At 38.3% G+C, this 5,594-nt stretch overlaps 1 pseudogene; it reads right to left on the bottom strand.

Moving 5' to 3' along the window:
• Positions 1 to 1,390: 1,390 nt before the first annotated feature.
• Positions 1,391 to 2,564, bottom strand: LOC100601197 (annotated as a pseudogene).
• Positions 2,565 to 5,594: the final 3,030 nt, after the last annotated feature.

The following is a 5,594-nucleotide window of genomic DNA, read 5'->3' as shown; positions in this document are numbered from 1 at the left end:
GAGTAGAATTCCATTGTGTAGATGTACCATAGTGTGTTTAACCATTCACCTGCTGAAAGACATCTGAGTTGTTTGAAATTTTGTGCTGTTACAAATAAAGCTGCTTATAAACATTGCATGCAAATTTTTGTGCACACGTAAGTTTCATTTCCCTGGGGTAAGCGCCCAGGAATGCAGTTGTTGAGTTGTATGGTGGTCGTGTGTTTAGTTTTTTAAGAAACTGCCAAGCTGTCTGCTAGAATAGCTGTGTTACTTTACATTCCCACCAGTAATATATGAACGATCCAATTTCTCTCCATCCTTGTTAGCATTTGGTATTGTGACTATTATTTTTAAGTGATTCTCTTAGGTATGTAGGGATATCTCACTGTGGTTTTAGTTTGCATTTCCCTAATGACTAATGTTGATAAACATCTTTTCATGTGCATATTTGCCACATATACATCCTCTTCAGTGAAATGTCTTTTTATGTCTTTTACCCAGTTTCTAATTGGATTGCTTGGTTTTTACTGTTGAGGTTTAAGAATTCTTTATATATTCTAGTTACTAGTCCTTTGTTAGATATATGGTTTGTAAACATTTTCTCCCATCCTCTTAATGGGATCTTTTGCAGAGTGAAAGTTTTACATCTTGGTGAAGTTCAATTTACAATTTTTGTAAATGGATTGTGGTTTTGGTGTCAAGTTTAAAAACTTTGTCTATATCCTGATGATTTTCTTATAATTTTCTAAAAGTTTGATAATTTTGTGTCTTACATTTAAGTCTGTATGCTACATTTAAGTCTGTAAATTTTGTATGAAATGTGAGGCTTTGGTCAAGTTTCATTTTTTTTTTTTTAACCTATGGCTGTCCAATTGCTCCAGCGCCATTTGTTGAAAAAGCTGTCCTTTCTCCATTAGATTGCTTTTGCACTTTTGTCAAAAAATAGTTGGGCATATGTGGGTTTATTTCTGAGTTCTCTATTCTGTTTCAGTCATCTGTGTGTCTATTCCTCCATCAATACCACACAGTCTTGATTACAGTTGCTAAATAATAAGCTGACTCCGTCAAATTTATTCTTTTTTTCGAAATTGTTTTAGCTGTTTTAGTTCCTTTGCCTTTTATATAAATTTTAGATTGTTCTCTAAAAAATTCTTACTGGGATTTTAATAGGAAGTACATTAAACCTGTATATTATAATTTGGGGATAATTGATAATTTTATTATGTTGAGTCTTCCAATCCATGAACATGATATTCTTGGATTATTGGTATGTATCTTCATTTATTTAGATCTTTGATTTCTTTTTTCAGCATTTTGTAATTTTCAGCATATAAGACCTGAACGTGTTTTGTTAAATTTATACCTAAGCATTTCCTTTTTTTTTGAGTGATTGCAAATGGTATTGTAATTTAAATTTTTGTGACCCTGTGTTTATTGTTGGCCATGGGCAGAAGAAATAGAAAGAGGTAGACAGAGAGGGCAGCCAGCTGGAGAGGGCTAAGCTACAACTGTACATTGAGCATGTGGGCACAGTGCTGGTGGTGCCAATCCTGGAGGCAGGTTAGCGTGGGCTCTATAGCCCCAGGACATACTTTTCCCTTGATTTCTTCAGGTGCTCCTCATCCAGGTCTTGCATGAACTCGGTGTCTATGAGGAGGGCAAGGATGCTGAAGGAAGGTGACTGGCCTGTCCCAGGCCGTGGTAGCCAGTCCTTGGTGTCCTCCATCAGCCACTGCTTGGTGGCATCTGGGACCAAAAGTTGGAGCAGCTGTCCATTCTGCTGTGCTGCACTGCCAGCAGGTGGGGGTGCCCTGAAGGGCCAGGCCATCTTGTTGAGGAAGGTGCTGGGTGCAAGCATGAACTGCAGGGCGTTTGTGGCAGGAACCAGAACCTCCTGTGGTTTGCTCTGAACTGGCTGAGACCTGCTGAGACCCAGGCAGAGGCACTTTATGCAGGCTCAGGTCATTTGCCTCCAGGAGTGAGCCAGGAAATGGAGAAGGGCACATTGAGGTCCTTGCCCTTTTGCAGCTGGAAGCCTCAAGGTGCTGACCTCTCCAGCAATGCTTTGAAGAAATCCATGATGCCAGCCCCTGCTTAGCCCATTGGGGAGCTGCTTGGCATCAGGCTCCAGGGAGCCGCATTAGGATTGGCTGCCCATGTTCTTAAGTTATTTTAAATTTGCTGAAGTTCGTTTTATGGCCCACGATGTGATCTATTTTGGTATATGTTCCATGGGCACATGAAAAGAATGTGTATTCTATTGTTGAATATAGTGTTCTACAAACGTTAGATCCTGTATTGTCTGATATTTCTATCTCCTTCCTGATTTTCTATGTAGGCCTATCAATGTTTGAGAGAAGAGTGTAATTATGAATATATCTATTTCAATTTTCAGTTTTTTCTTCATACATTTTGAAGCTCTGTTTGGTGCATTCACATTCAAGGTGCTATGTCTTCTTGGTAGACTGACACTTATGTAATGTTTCTCTCTGTATCTAATAATTTTCTTGCTCTAAAGTGCATTATATCTGATGTTAATACAGCAATTCCTGCTTTCTTTTGATTAATATTTGTATCATATATTGTTTTTCATTGTTTTACTTTCAACCTGCTTACATTATTATATATATACAGGTAGATTTTTTTTTTTTTTTTTTTTTGAGACGGAGTCTCACTCTGTCACCCAGGCTGGAGTGCAGTGGTGTGATCTTGGCTCACTGCAACCTCTGCCTCCTGGGGTCAAGCAATTCTCCCTGCCTCAGCCTCCTGAGTAGCTGGGATTACAGGGGCCTGCCACCATGCCTGGCTAATTTTTGTATTTTTAGTAGACCCAGGGTTTCACCATTACATTGTTATATTTGATGTGAGTATCCTGTAGACATCATATAATTAGATCATTTTTCTAATTCACTCTGATAATCCCTGTTTTTTGATTGGTGTATCTAGATCATTTATATTTAATGTAATTATTGCACTAATTAGGACTTATATCTTTCATTTTGTTTTTTATTTTCTGTTCTATTTTTGGTTTCTCTGCTATTTTTCCTTCATGTGAGTCACTTGAACATTTTTTAGAATTTCATTTTGATTTATCTATATCATTTTGAGTATATTTATATAATTTCTTTAGTGATTGCTTAACTATTATACTGTATATATAGAACTTACCAGTCTTTTGCCACCCACATTTTACCAGTTCATGAATTGTAGAAACGATCTCCCTTTATAGTCCTTTACCCTCTCTGTTTACAATATAATTCTTTAATATTTCCTCTACATATATGTACAACCACAGCAGATGGTGTTATTATTTTTGCTTCAACCCCATTGAACATAATTTAGAAAACTTAAGTAAAGTCTATTATATTTCACTGTATTTTTGTTTATCATGTTCTTTACTTCCTGATGTTCCAAAGTTTAAGTTGTTTCCTTTCTGCCTAGAGAACTTCATTTAGCTAAGACAAATCCCCTGTAATTTGAGTTGTTTCTCATTATAAGTAAGATGTCATATTTTTCTTGATGCTTTCAAGATTTTAAGTTCTTAGAAATTTGACTATGCTATGCCTTGGTGAGGATTCTTCTGAGTTTATCCTATTTGGAGTTTTTCTTGAATCTGTAGGCCCTCTTTTGCCAAATTTGGAAAGTTTTCAGCTATTACTTCTTCAAGTAGTTTTTAAATCCAATCCTTTTTCTCTTCTCCTTCTGGGACCCCAGTGATACAAATGGTTAGATAATTTGTTTTAGTACCATAGGTTCCTGAGGCTCTGTTCATTTTTATTTTCAGAACAACTTTGTTGTTCAGACTGGGTAGCTTCTATTGCCCTATCTTCAAGTTCACAAATTCTTTCCTCTGTCCCCTCTCTTCTGTTGTTGAGCCCATCCATTGAGTTTTAAATTTGGTTATTTCATTTTCAGTTCTAAAAGTTTTGTTTTTGTTCTTTATATCTTCTATTTTTTGCTGAGATTTTCTATATTTTCATTTGTCTAATGTGTATTCATAATCACTAGTTGAATCATTTTCACCATGATTGTTTCAAAATCTTTGTCAGGTAATTGTAACATCCCTGTCATCTCAGTGTTGTCGTCTATTTTCTTTTCAAAGTCAGTTTGAGATCTTCAGGGTTCTTGGTATGATGAATGATTTTTTAGCTGAAACCTGGACATTTTGGATATTATGTTACGAGACGCTGAATCTTTGTAAACCTTCTGTTTTAGCTGGCTTTGTCTGACACCCTTCCAGCAGGAGAAGGGAGGATACTGTGTTGCTATTGCCAGGTGAAGGTTAAGGTCCAGGTTCCTCTCTCAGCCTGTGTTGATAACCTCAGTGGGGAGTGGAAGGGGTTCCTCGTTACTGCTGGATATATGTAAGAATTACTAAGCTTCCACTAATGCCAACTTGACTGGGAGGGGATTGAGTAGCCTGTTGTTGCTCCTCATGTAGTCACCACTAACACTTTATTTTCTGGGGAAGGAGAAGCTGGTCTTGTTACTGCTGCTTAGTGGTGAAAGTCTTGACTTTTCATCAGGCAACCTCTGACACCACCCCACTGGGGTGAGGAAAGGGTACCTCATGACTACCCCAGGTGGGGGTAGAAGTCCAGGCTCCCCATGTAGTCTCCACTGACACTACAGGAAGTGGTGGTGATAAAAAAAATCATTATCACCTGGAAGGTGCTTAAAATCCTGAACCGTCCTCAGCTTTCTCTGACACCGCCTGGTTTGGAGGGCATTAGGGGCAGCTTGTTGTAGCTTGGTGAGGGGGGATGTCTAAGCTCTCGACTTGGCCCTTGCTGGCATGGGTGGGGTTGGGGTCATAGTTTCTTTCTTTGGTGTTTGGCTGGAGTAGAGTGGTGGCTGTCTTCTTGGCTGTCCCTTTCCTGTTGTTTGGCTAGAGAGCAGGCTTTGATTGGGGCTTTCTTGGTTGATATCAATTTGTGCTTCTGGGTTGGCAGCTTCTTCAGTCCCAAGTCAGCAACATGTGGAGCAAAAAGAAAACCCAGGGAGCTCACCACCAGGTTACTTGGAAACCACATTCCCTACCTAGTTGGTTTTCTTTTTTCCACCTCTTAGTGTCTTCTATTTGTTTTACCGTCACTGTCCAGAGTTTAGTAGTACCTCGCAGAGGGATAAGGAGAAGTGTGTCTACTCCATCAGCACAGAAGTAGAGGTGCTTACTGCGCATTATATCACACAATGGTTTATCTTTCTATGTGTCTTCATAACCTGAACTTATCTATTCCCTAATTTTCAGTTCCCATTATACTTATTTCACTGTAGTTGTTTCAATATACTAAACAAATGCATTACATAACGTATTACAGTAGTCCCCCCTTATCTTCAGTTTTGGTCTTTGTGGTTTCAGATATTCATAGTCAACTTCAGTCTGAAAGCATAAGTGGAAAATTCTAGAACTAATTCATAAGTTTTAAGTTGCACACTGTTCTGAGTAGCACGATGAAATCCATGACATCCTGCTCTACCCCTTCTACCTCACAGAAAGAAGGGTGACTACCACACAATAAGATAGTTTGAGAGGGGGAGAAGAGATAGAGACCACATTCATATAAATTTTATTACACTATATCGTTATAATTGTCTTATTTTTTATTATT

This window comes from Nomascus leucogenys, chromosome 8 (assembly GCF_006542625.1).
Source record: "Nomascus leucogenys isolate Asia chromosome 8, Asia_NLE_v1, whole genome shotgun sequence".
Lineage (NCBI taxonomy): Eukaryota > Metazoa > Chordata > Mammalia > Primates > Hylobatidae > Nomascus > Nomascus leucogenys.
The sequence above is the reverse complement of the archived record's forward strand: the minus strand, read 5'-3'. Positions and strand labels throughout refer to the sequence as shown.